General features: G+C 44.7%; 1 long non-coding RNA gene across 1 annotated transcript in view; it reads right to left on the bottom strand.

Moving 5' to 3' along the window:
- Positions 1–13,809, bottom strand: part of LOC143773664 (uncharacterized) — a 124,205-nt gene that overhangs the window by 85,065 nt on the left and 25,331 nt on the right. The window contains exon 2 of the long non-coding RNA XR_013215289.1: positions 10,389–10,480. This is a non-coding gene — a long non-coding RNA (uncharacterized LOC143773664). The remainder of the gene's footprint in view (positions 1–10,388; positions 10,481–13,809) is intronic.

Consider the following 13,809-nt stretch of genomic DNA (forward strand, 5'->3'; position numbering starts at 1 on the left):
ATTCTATATGTATTTATTTTACTAATACCAAATAATTTGGTAAAGTCCCAATAATCCTGTTTTTTATGACATATAGTTTAACTTACTTACAAATGCTGCTAGGTTTTATCAAAATTGAAAAGTTATAGAAAGACATCTAGTAGTAAAATACATTTTCCACGATATTTCTTAGACTAACAGCAGAAGTGGACTTAAAACATAACTTTTACTAATGTTAAAAGGATAAAAGTCAAAACAATGTCACCCAAAGTGATATAAAAAACATGGGGTGAGGTCCCCACCATGAGACCTGCAAGAAACCCCCGTTAGGATTCAAACAACTCCGCCTGCAGTGGCACTTGCGGAATGAACGCTGACCAAGGTATGGTTCAAACCATGACTACCAGAAACATATTCATATGAATGGCAGGGCCATACTCCATACAATTGGTTGCATGTAAAACAATTATCACTAAATTACAGAATATAGCACCTACAAAAATGGTGTTATTAGTGATTATTAAAGTGAAACGGTAAAGGAACAATCTCACCGATTCCAAGATGCATGAGCAGGAGCACCGGAAAACCTCTGGTCAGGGAGTAATCCGGGACTCGATGAAAAGAGACGACAATACCCTGTCATTCCCTATGGGGCTACCAGTAAGCTATCCCCAGAGCTCCCACCCTTACAAGGGCAGTCCACATCTACCCCTGTAATAACATGCCCTGCACTCTCCCTGTGGTCAGTCCCGACGCGTTTCCTCCAAGCCAATCATCAGGGGACCTGCTTGTGTAGAGAGATAAGTGCCCACGTGCTCAAAAAGGGAGACAATAAGTTCTGCCACCCCCTGACATGGGCCCCCCTCCTTGGGCCTCGCCACGCTTGAAGGCAGCAATGAGCTGCAGAGCCCGAATATGCTCAACAGACTCCTAGGACCTGTCCTCAAGACCATGACCCTTCCAATCCACCAAATAAAATTTTTTGCCACGTACCACCTTGCACCCCAAAATAGCGTTCACCTCATAATCATCCGTAGACGAACCTGATGTCCCAGCAGATGACTCGGAAAACCGGGACATGTATACGGGTTTCAAGAGGGACACATGAAAGGTGTCGGTGATACCCAGGCGTGGCAGAAGGGCCAAACGATAGACCACAGGATTAACCTGTTCGAGGACCTTGAAAGGACCCAAGTAGCGAGGTGCAAACTTAGCGGACTCCACTCGCAGCCTGATGTTACGGGCGGAGAGCCACACTAAGTCGCCAGGAGCAAAGGTCGGAGCGGGGTGATGATGTGCATCAGCGGAGGACCTCATTCTCTCCTTGGAGGCCTGAATGGCATCCTGAGTGCGGTCCCAAATATCCCATGCTTCTACAGCCCAGTCTGCCACCCTGGAGTTGGCAGAAGACACGGGCATAGGCACAGGTACCCGCGAATGCTGACCATAGTTGAGGAGGAAAGGGAGTGGAGTCAGCAACCGCATTGTTCAGCGCAAACTCTGCCCACAGTATCAAGGATGCCCAGTCATCCTGCCTGGCTGAGACAAAATGTTGCAGATATGTGACCAAGGTCTTATTGGCCCTCTCTACCAACCCATTCGTCTCGGGATGATATGTGGAGGAGAGATTTAACTCAATGCTGAGAAGACGACAAAGCTCTCTCCAGAACCGAGAAGCAAACTGGGGACCCCGATCACTGACAATCTTGTCTGGCATACCGTGTAGGCGAAAGATGTGCTTTATGAACAACGCTGCCAAGGCCCGTGCCGAGGGTAACCGCGGAAGCGGCACCAAATGCACCATTTTGGAGAAGTGATCGGTGATAACCCAAATGATGGTACAGCCCCGAGACTTGGGCAAACCCAGCACAAAGTCCATCCCGACCATCTCCCAGGGCCTGTCTGCCACTGGCAATGGATAGAGTAACCCAGCTGGCCGTTGTCGAGGAGACTTATTTTTGGTGCAGGAGACGCACGCCAGAATATAATCCCTGACATCACGGACCATATGTGGCCACCAATACATCCTCGCCAACAGCTCAGATGTCCTTTTTGTCCCAAAATGACCACCCACCCTGGACGAATGAGCCCACGAGAGAACCTCCGGTCGCAAATTGGGTGGTACAAAAGTCTTGCCTGGAGGCACAGACTTTAGCGAAACCGGGGCTAAGGTTCTCAGGCTCTCGGTGGGGACAATAAGCCGCGGCTCCTCTTCCTCCTCCACTGATGACACCACGGAGCGAGAGAGAGCGTTGGCACGAATGTTCTACTCCCCAGAAAGAAAATGGAGGGTGAAATGGAACCGGGAGAAGAACAAGGACCATCTATCTAGCCTGGCGAGAATTTAACAGCTGGGCTGTCTGTAGGTACACCAGATTTTTATGGTCTGTGAAGACTTGGAAAGGAAAACGAGCTCCCTCCAAGAGATGTCTCCACTCCAAGAAGGCCATTTTCATGGCCAGCAACTCCCTGTCCCCAATGGAATAATTCCTCTCTGCTGGTGAAAAGGTCTTTGAGAAGAAGAAGCAAGGATGCTTCCGACCTTGAGCATCCTTTTGGAAGAGGACTGCTCCTGCACCAACAGATGAGGCATCCAACTCCATGATAAAGGGTTTTTTTTACATCGGGGCGATGTAGGATGGGAGCACTAGCGAAATGTGTTTGGGATTTGCTCCCTTCTTGGTAAGGGCAACCAAGGGAGCTATCAACGTTGAGAAGTGTGGAATGAACTGTTGATAGTAGTTAATGAACCCCATAAAGCGCTGCACCACTTTAAGAGAATGGGGTTCCTGCCAGTCCATCACAGCCTGTAGCTTGGCAGGATCCATAGCCAAACCCTGGGCAGAGATGATATAACCAAGGAATGGCAAGGACTCCTGCTCAAACACACACTTCTCCAATTTGGCGTAGAGGGGGTTTGCCCGTAAGAGGTCAAAGACTTTGCGAACATCTCTCCGATGGGAATCGATATCTGGAGAGTAGATGAGAATATCATCCAGATAGACTACGACCGAGGTGGTGAGCATATCCCGGAAGATGTCGTTCACAAAGTCTTGGAAAACGGCTGGGGTATTACAGAGCCCGAAGGGCATCACCAGATATTCATAGTGCCCATCCCTGGTGTTAAAAGCAGTCTTCCATTCGTCCCCCTCATGGATGCGAATCAGATTGTAAGCACCCCGCAGATCTAATTTAGTAAATACCCTTGCTCCCCGTAGCCTATCAAAAAGCTCAGATATCAGGGGTAATGGGTATTTGTTATTAACGGTGATGGCGTTAAGACCCCTGTAGTCAAGACACGGACGCAGTTCCCCATTCTTCTTCTGAACAAAGAAGAACCCAGCCCCAGCAGGCAACACTGACTTCCTGATGAACCCTCTTGCCAGATTTTCTTGGATGTACTGAGACATAGCCTCCATCTCCGGGAGAGATAGTGGATAAACTCAACCCCAGGGAGGCTCAGCACCAGGCAAGAGGTCAATAGGACAGTCATAGGGATGGTGAGGCGGAAAGATCTCCGCCGCCTTTTTGGAGAACATGTCCGCATGAGACCAGTATTGCTTGGGGAGAGAGGATAGATCTGCGGGTACCTCAGTAGAAGCAATCTGAATGCACTCCCTTTGACACCTACCCTCACAAGACTCACCCCATCCCAAAATTCTGCCAGAAGACCACTCGATATGTGGAAAGTGGTAACGTAACCAAGGTATCCCCAACAGGACCTCATCAATACCCTCAGGTATGACGAGCAGAGATATTGTCTCCTGATGGGATGGCGACATGGACAGAGTAAAAGGAATGGTCTGGTGAGTTATCTGTGAGGGCAGTGTCGACCCATTCACCACTCGTATCATAACTGGTTGTGCTAGCATAACCAGGGGTATTGCGTGACGTTGGGCAAAGGCGGAAGACATGAAATTGCCCTCTGCCCCAGAATCCACGCAAAGCTCTACTGAGTGGGAAGATGAGCCAATGTCAATTGTCCCCTTAAAGGACAATTTTGAGGCAAACGTCGCCGTATCTAGTGTACCTCCCCCGACTACCACTAGAGGCTGACGTCTCCTCGACCGCTGAGAACATCAGGTGGCAAGATGTCCAGACTGCTGGCAAACATGACGAACCTTGGGTGCCCAAGCGGTCCGGGACTTAGAACCCGCTCGTGACACCTCCCCGGCCTCATGTGACTCAGGGACCAGGACCGGAGATTCCAGAGGTCGGGCGAAGCTGGGAGCTAGCCGAAACCTCTGCCTACACTAGGCTCGCTCAAACCTCCGCTCGTTAAAACGGAGGTCAATGTGGGTATAGACAGTTATTAACTCCTCCAGTGTGGCTGGAATCTCCCTAGTGGCCAGAGCGTCCTTAACGTGATCAGCCAGCCCCCTCCAAAATATGGGGATAAGGGCTTTATCCGACCACTCCAGCTCTGAAACTAAAGTTCGGAAACGGATGGCGAATTGGCTGACCAAGGACTCACCCTGAGTTAATGCCAGCAGTTGGATCGCCATATCATGGGTGACTTGAGGTCCTAGGAAGACCTGTTTCAGAGTGCTCAGAAAAAATGAAGCACTCTGCACCACATGATCAACACGCTCCCATTCCACGCTCCCAACACGTAGCCCATTCCAATGCCCTGTCCGACAAGAGGGACACAATAAATCCCACCTTAGCCCGCTCTGTGGGAAAATGTGCAGCCAGAAGCTCAAGGTGAATAGAGCACTGACTCACGAATGCCCTACAAGATCTGCTTTCTCCAGAAAATTTTTCTGGGAGTGGGAGGAGTGAAAATGTCGGAACAGGGGTGGCAGTGGACAAAGTTGCTGCAGCCACGCTAGCAGCCTGTACAGCAACTGTGTAAATATCCACAGCTGAGGTTGAGCTCTCGAGAGCCGCCAACCTACCCTCCAGCTGCTGGATATACCGCAAAGATTGCTGTATGTCCGCCATTTACTAGCCAGACCCTGGCGCTAGTATTATGTTATGATCGGGCTAGCGGAACGCACCTAATGAAAGTATATATTTATTAGGATAGATGCGTTCGCAGCCCGGGGTCCACCGTGCAGGAGAACCTGCTGCTAGTAAATAGCAGAACTAATGGCAGTGTTAGCTAACTCTGTTACTTCACAGAGCAGCCGTGAACACAAAGCGCTGCGCCCTGTTAGACGCCACAGAGGCACAGGTTAACTGTCTAAACTAGAGCAGTCAGTGGTCTTGCACGCACACGAAACTCCTCACCGGTGGTGCCAGCATTCTAGGGGCTTATTTCAGCTAGGTCCCTGAACACACAAGCATACAAACTCCTCGCCGGAGGTGCCAGCATTGTAGGGGCTTATTTCAGCCGGGTCCCTGAACACACATACAAGACCACACTGGCGCAAAGTACACAAATGAAGCAATACTAGTGCATGGCCGTGTGGCCATGCGAGCCTTATATAGCTGCAGCAAGTAAAAGACCTTCCCAGAAGGACCAATGAGAGGCTGCCATACCTGAGCATGTGACCCTAAATCTCCACTGAGAGATCTTGCCCTGGGCATGCTCAGTGTGTGCCAAGCAGGACTTAGTCTTAGCACCTACAGGACCTTCCTGAAAGGACCAATGGACTTAGCTGCAGTATCTGACCATGTGACCCTCGATCTCCACTGAGAGATCTTACTCAGGGCATGCTCAGAACGAGAAGAGCAGGACTTAGTCCCAGAAGCGTCTGCTCGCCGCTGCCCAGCACTGACTTCAATGGCAGAAGCAGGAAAAGCAGCAGTAACTCTGTACAGAGTGGGACTGAGCAAGACGCTGGGACCGATGTCTGCGCTGAGCAGGCTCCACTGCGGCAGGAGAAGAATGGGAGACCGCAGTGGAGATGGTCTGAGATTCCCCCTGTGCAGAGACGGGAACTCGACCCCTAACACCTTCAAACAGTTTGCAGAAGACAGGCTAACTAAGGATATGGATTACTGAAACTATGTCCTGTGCTTTGAGGAGTACAAGATGAAGTTATTTGTTTCAGATGGTGTTAAGCGTGTGTGGCAGAAACCAGGTGAGAAAGACAAGACAAATGGGTCTTGCTTATGACATGCCTGCCAGAGCCAGGGGGTACTCGGAACTGGGCCAGACAGTTCTTTGGGTGAAATCATGGGGCCGTGATCACCTCCATGGCCTGGCCGTGTCTTAAAATGGGGGATAATATTGTAGTGGTACAACACGGCCCTCGTACTATCATGCGAGTTAGGTGCTCAAGTAGGGCATCCAGCCCAATGCAATCCAGACAATAGAGAAACTTGACACTCAAAAATACTTTAGCGTGCATAGTTATTTATTCACTGTGCATCCATAGAGACAAAAGTTGAACATTTTCGGTCCACATCCGGACATTCATCAGAACAATTACACTGGTATACTGGGAAATACATATATCCTGTCAAAACTGGTTCCAACAGAGTTTTCAAAGGAGCCTGGATGCGAAGAGGAATCCTGAGTGTGTCTGCGCACATGGAGGGTGACAGAAGTCGAGAGGTGAGTTGCATTGCAATGTGAGGATGCACATTGAATAAATAACTATCCATGCTAAAGTATTTTTGAGTGGCAAGTTTCTCTATTCTCTATTGTCTTAAAATGTGGGATAGTTATATGGGATTGAGTCGTGACGCCACCCGTGGTGTTCGGCAATGGGTGGCTGACGCTGCAGTTCAGGTCCACTGGGGCCGATGGTGATGCAGCAAAGATGGTACAGCTCCCCACAGGTAGAGCAGGGCCCCAGGGCAAATATTTTTGGCTGTTCAGGTGGTGGTGAACGTTGCCATGCAGAGAATAAGTAAGGGACACAGAGAAGTGCAGTTTTCTTTACCTTTTACTTCTTGGTAGATTAAAATGCAATCCATGGTACCAGTTATAGATGACAGAAGGAGTCCGGCTAGCCTGGAGGCACTCAGGGGGTCCACCCTGCCAGGTGGAGTTGGGGACCTTCCTGCTGCACTCTCTTTTTGGGTCCCTGCTGCCTGTAGCTAAGCTTCGGCCCTCTCCTGCATGTTGGTTTTAACCTGTATGGCAGACAGCGTGAGCTTATCATGGGCACTGCCTTTTCACTGGCAGCCCCGGGCTCTTGGTCTGCTGTGGTGCCTCTGGGTGTTGGCTAGGGAGCTTGCAGTCCCCTGCCCTCCAGATTCGTCTGTCTGGGCGTACCTCACCCGCACAGCCAAGGGCTCTGGTGTCCTTTTTGTCAGCGCTCCATTCTGCGGTTAGCTCTGACGCAGCTTCAATTCCCCAGAGCCCTTGTCTCCGCTCCTGTCCCTTCTCTCTCCCCAGACTAACTGCCCAACAGACTTAACAGACTCCTCCTCCCAACCAGAGAGAACAGCTCCCCTGAAGTCAGGTCTAGAGCTCCTCCCTCTAGCCTGGAGCAGGAATCGTGATGAATGCTGTGTATTACCTGGCATGGGGACCTCTTCCTGCCTCCAGGCATGACATCACCCCTCAGAGGTAGGCAATGTCACTGTGGCAACTGGACTCTGTGGTGCCACACCTACAGTCAAGCATAGTGTTGTGAGAGTCATGTTTTGGGGCTACATGAGTGTTGCCTGCTGTGGGGAGCTACAGTTCATTGAGGGAACCATGAATACCAACATGTACTGTGATATATCGAAGCAGAGCATGATCCCCTCCCTTTGAAACCTGGGCCGCAGGTCTGTATTCCAACATGTTAGTAACCCCAAACACACCTATAAGATGACCACTGCCTTGCTAAAAAATGTCTCCATACGTAAACCCTATTGATGATATGTGGAGCATTCTCAAATTGTAGGTTTAGGAGCTCAAGATCTCTAACATGCACCAGCTCAGTGATGTCATCATGGAGGAGTGGAAAAGGATTCAAATGGCAACCTGTGAACTGTATGCACATGAAAGTTAAGGCAGTGCTTGAAAGTAATTGGCCACACAAAATATTGACACTTTGGGCACATTTTGGCCATTTTCCCTTAAAGGTGTACTCACTTTTGTCACCAGCGGTTTAATGGCTGTGTACTGAGTTATTTAGAGGGCACACCAAATTTAAATTATTGTACAAGCTGTACAATGACTACTTTACATTATATCATACATGTATCATTGTTTCACATGTTCAGCGTTATCTCATGAAAAGAGATAAAATATTTACAAAAATGAGAGGGGTGTATTTACTTTTGTGAAGTATTGTAGCTGTGCTGTTTCAACTGGTTCTAATTAAGAATAAAATGTTATGCTATGGCTCTAAATAAAATGCTATATAACTCTATGCAATGATGAACGGATTTCTATGCTTCGATACTGTGGTTATTGTTTGACACAAACCTTTAGAATTTATGGTCTCAAGAGTGCTGACAAGTACAGTATGCATGTAAGAGACACATTTCTGGAGTGGGGTTCTAGACTTGATGATAACATTTAAGTCAACTGCATTTAGTATTTACTAATAAACTAATCCTTGCAAATATAAAAATTTGCTGAAAAACGATTCAAAGTGAATCACCACTCTAACTAATTTCTTGTATATTTTGGACAAAAAATATGATTACATGAAAATCTGTTTCTTCACTGCAAACAATTTATACATCACAAATTAGGAATTCACTAATAGAAAAATAAATGACCAAAACACACCATCTTCTGAAAAAAAGTGTTTGAGTAAAAGCACATATTGGGTCTCAAGCAGTCTTAGATACTAGTCAATCACATTTCAACACCTTTTCATTTTGTTTTCAACATACTGACTTGCGTTATACACAACAGAGTTGAAAAGAATAAAACTCAATAGCAATGTAAAATGTTCACTACATCTTAGTCAGTTTTCATGACAGCCTCAGACTGACACATAGCTCTTCAACAGTACGCTGTTACTAGTGAAAATAATAATAAAAAAACACAATATAAAAGTTTTAGTTATGAAAGAAAGTTCGAACTATAATGCTGCAGAAAAATGTTTAGAACTGCATTGTGTTTTATTTTCATAATAAGAGAAATAACGTTTCAATGACAGCGATTGAAAGCAAAAAAATAAAGCAAAGCAAAAAATAAAACCTGTCAACATCAATAGCGTTTTTTTTTACTAAATGCATAGAACATTCTCCAAAGACTGTGCAGTATTATGCTGTGTCTGCACAATCTCATGATAAATTTATCATAATAGATTTTTTAAAATGTGTTGTTTTATTACTGAACTTTTAAACGTAAATTACATGTACTATTACTGTTCACTTACCGCAGAGTATTTGCTATTTGTTTCCTATAATTTGTCTGATAATGGCCACAGTGTGACTGTGCACCTACACATTGCACTATACCAACAGGTGTGTCGGCCCATTTCTTTGGTTTTGCTTTAGTTCCTTGTACTTTGTACTTATAAGTGAGTGGAAATAGTCCTCTCACTATCACCACAAATTATCTGCTGTATGATATGATAATCTATGATAATCCCTCCTGATTGTCTGCACCATACCATCTCACCCAACATCAGATAGAGAGAGAAAGATTTAACATGCTGAACAAATTGTACTGTTTGTTAAAAACTAATCCTTCTTCAAGGGCCATACTGTCTTTACACATTTGGCAAAAAGTTTACAATCTTCTGCTACAAAAATGTTTTTGCTGACTATTTTTTTAATTTGTTGTTACGGTTGAAATGCTATAAGCCATGGCTTCTTCAGCAACCAAAACTTTTTCTGAACCCTACCGATATAGAAAAAAAATAAGAAGAATATAAAAAATGTTTAAATTGTCTCTTGCTAGGAAAATTAACTCTTGCTGTCTGGGCTATAAATTGGTTCCTCCCATTGTGTCTTCATTGGCCATTTTGTCTGGGCCCTTGTGCTTCTCCGTTGCATACTCACTTTATGAACAAATATCAAATCTGCTTATGCACCAAAGGATAATTAATAATTAAACAAAGTTATGCCATTGCTTGTTCAGCTTGTAAGCACTAAACCTGTCCCTACACCACAGAAAGGATTTTGGATCAATTCCTATCAAAAAAGCTATGGCTTCTTCCATTATATGCTTCATGTGGGTAAACTCTGGAAAGGAAGACATCTGCTCCCAAAAAATAATATTTTTTGGCAATTTTTTTTATAAATAAAAAAAACCATAAAAAGTCCAACAATGCAAGCTGTTGGTTTCTACCCAAAGTCGTAGATAGGAGTTGAACACAGAGGGGGCAAAACATATCTGAGTGTGTTCCTAACCTAGGTAACCATATTTATGACTATGATGGTGCATCCTATTCATAGTAGGTAAAGGAGAACAATTTAACTGATCATGCTATTAATAAAAATATCTCTATACAAAACCAAGAAAGATTCTGTATTACAATGACTGAATTGTGGTAGATACCAATTCCGCAGAACATACATATTAAGAGATTACAGTACATTTGTAGACAGAGACTTACCACTGATGCTTTTTCTGATGGAGCCGTTCACTTTTCTCATCTATTCCTTATGGCCCAGACTGACATGATGACTTCTTCCAGCCATAAACCATCTGTAGAGTTTACAACATAGACACAATTAACTTCTCACACTTCTATCACTTTTATCATTTACTCCTAACCTGCATAAACTCTTCATCCTACTGATACCCTAATGCTGATCATGCTGCTGCTTGTTTTGTCCCTATTACTGCACCAGGTCTGTGGCATGGTAACGGTCCTTCTGATAGTGCCCCACATAAATATACCTGCCACTGTGCTCCATACAAAGTAAACCACCTTTTTTGTACTCTCTAATTGGTAAAATTACCCACCAGAAAATGTTAATGCCCTCTTTTAGTGTCTTGGAAAGTAAGGGTACCGTCACACAGTGGCATTTTTATCGCTACGACGGCACGATTCGTGACGTTCTAGCGATATCGTTACGATATCGCTGTGTCTGACACGCTACTGCGATCAGGCACCCAGCTGAGAATCGTACGTCGTAGCACATCGTTTGAAACTTTCTTTCGTCGCTGGATCTCCCGCTGTCATCGCTGGATCATTGTGTGTGACAGCGATCCAGCGATGCGTTCGCTGGTAACCAGGGTAAACATCGGGTTACTAAGCGCAGGGCCGCGCTTAGTAACCCGATGTTTACCCTGGTTACCAGCGTAAATGTAAAAAAAAAAAAACAGTACATACACACCATCTGATGTCCGTCAGGTCCCTTGCAGTCTGCTTCCCGCTCTGACTGTCTGCCGGCCGGAAAGTGAGAGCAGATCACAGCGGTGACGTCGCCGCTGCGCTCTGCTCTCACTGTACGGCCGGATCTCAGTCAGAGCAGGAAGCAGACGGCAAGGGACCTGACGGACATCAGATGGTGAGTATGTACTGTTTGTTTTTTTTTACTTTTACGCTGGTAACCACGGTAAACATCGGGTTACTAAGCGCGACCCTGCGCTTAGTAACCCGATGTTTACCCTGGTTACCTGGGGACTTCGGCATCGCTCCAGCGCCGTGATTGCAACGTGTGACCGCAGTCTACGACGCTGGAGCGATAATCATACGACGCTGCGACGTCACGAATCGTGCCGTCGTAGCGATGTAAATGGTACTGTGTGACGGTACCCTAATAGTGCTAACAAATTACCTCCTAGAAAGTAATAATGTCTTCTTTGTGCCGCATTTACAAATCTGACACCTTGAGTAATCCATTGGTAATAATGGCCCCACTGCTCCCCACACACACAGGCTGATAGCCATCACTCAGTATGATACACAGTATGGGCACATTGTACATTGTATCATTACACTACATTGGAGGATGTACATGAAAAGAAATCCAGGATTTGTCCTAAATTGTGTTGGACATGCAGACTATATTTGTTGGTAATAAAGTTATCACTCTTAGAATACTTTTGTGATTTTTTAGCATAAAAGTATTTTCTTCGAATCACATGCATAGTAATTCTAAATTCAGAGAGCCAAGCAATACTAGGAAAATAGTCTATAGAAAATGCTGCATATACAGTATAACATTAACCCCTTCACCCCCAAGGGTGGTTTGCACGTTAATGACCGGGCCAATTTTTACAATTCTGACCACTGTCCCTTTATGAGGTTATAACTCTGGAACGCTTCAACGGATCTTGGCGATTCTGACACTGTTTTCTCGTGACATATTGTACTTCATGATAGTGGTAAAATTTCTTTGATATTACCTGCGTTTATTTGCAAAAAAAATGGAAATTTGGCGAAAATTTTGAAAATTTTGCAATTTTCCAACTTTGAATTTTTATGCCCTTAAATCACAGAGATATGTCACACAAAATACTTAATAAGTAACATTTCCCACATGTCTACTTTACATCAGCACAATTTTGGAACCAAAATTTTTTTTTGTTAGGGAGTTATAAGGGTTAAAAGTTGACCAGCAATTTCTCATTTTTACAACACCATTTTTTTTTAGGGACCACATCTCATTTGAAGTCATTTTGAGGGGTCTATATGATAGAAAATACCCAAGTGTGACATCATTCTAAAAACTGCACCCCTCAAGGTGCTCAAAACCATATTCAAGAAGTTTATTAACCCTTCTGGTGCTTCACAGGAATTTTTGGAATGTTTAAATAAAAATGAACATTTAACTTTTTTTCACACAAAATTTACTTCTAGATCCCCCAAGGAACTTATCTAGATGTGTTGTAAGAACTTTGAACCCCCAAGTGTTTCACTACAGTTTATAACGCAGAGCCGTGAAAATAAAAAATCCTTTTTTTTCCCACAAAAATTATTTTTTAGCCCCAGTTTTGTATTTTCCCAGGGGTAACAGGAGAAATTGGACCCCAAAGGTTGTTGTCCTATTTGTCCTGAGTACGCTGATACCCCATATGTTGGGGTAAACCCCTGTTTGGGCACATGGGAGAGCTCGGAAGGGAAGGAGCACTGTTTTACTTTTTCAACGCAGAATTGGCTGGAATTGAGATCGGACGCCATGTCGCGTTTGGAGAGCCCCTGATGTGCCGAAACAGTGGAAACCCCCCAATTATAACTGAAACCCTAATCCAAACACACCCCTAACCCTAATCCCAACAGTAACCCTAACCACACCTCTAACCCTGACACACCCCTAACCCTAATCCCAACCCTATTCCCAACCGTAAATGTAATCTAAACCCTAACCGTAACTTTAGCCCCAACCCTAACCCTAACTTTAGCCCCAACCCTAACTGTAGCCTTAACCCTAGCCCCAACCCTAGCCCTAACCCTAACCCTAATGGGAAAATGGAAATAAATACATTTTTTTTATTTTTCCCTAACTAAGGGGGTGATGAAGGGGGGTTTGATTTACTTTTATAGCGAGTTTTTTAGCGGATTTTTATGATTGGCAGCCGTCACACACTGAAAGACGCTTTTTATTGCAAAAAATATTTTTTGCGTTACCACATTTTGAGAGCTATAAATTTTCCATATTTTGGTTCACAGAGTCCTGTGAGGTCTTGTTTTTTGCGGGACGAGTTGACGTTTTTATTGGTAACATTTTTGGGCACGTCACATTTTTTGATCGCTTTTTATTCCGATTTTTGTGAGGCAGAATGACCAAAAACCAGCTATTCATGAATTTCTTTTGGGAGAGACGTTTATACTGTTCCGCGTTTGTAAAATTGATAAAGCAGTTTTATTCTTCGGGTCAGTACGATTACAGCGATACCTCATTTATATTATTGTTTTATGTTTTGGCGCTTTTATACGATAAAAACTATTTTATGGAAAAAATAATTATTTTTGCATCGCTTTATTCTCAGGACTATAACTTTTTTATTTTTTTGCTGATCATGCTTTATGGCGGCTCGTTATTTGCGGGACAAGATGACGCTTTCAGTGGTACCATGGTTATTTA

Source organism: Ranitomeya variabilis, chromosome 5 (assembly GCF_051348905.1).
Source record: "Ranitomeya variabilis isolate aRanVar5 chromosome 5, aRanVar5.hap1, whole genome shotgun sequence".
NCBI lineage: Eukaryota > Metazoa > Chordata > Amphibia > Anura > Dendrobatidae > Ranitomeya > Ranitomeya variabilis.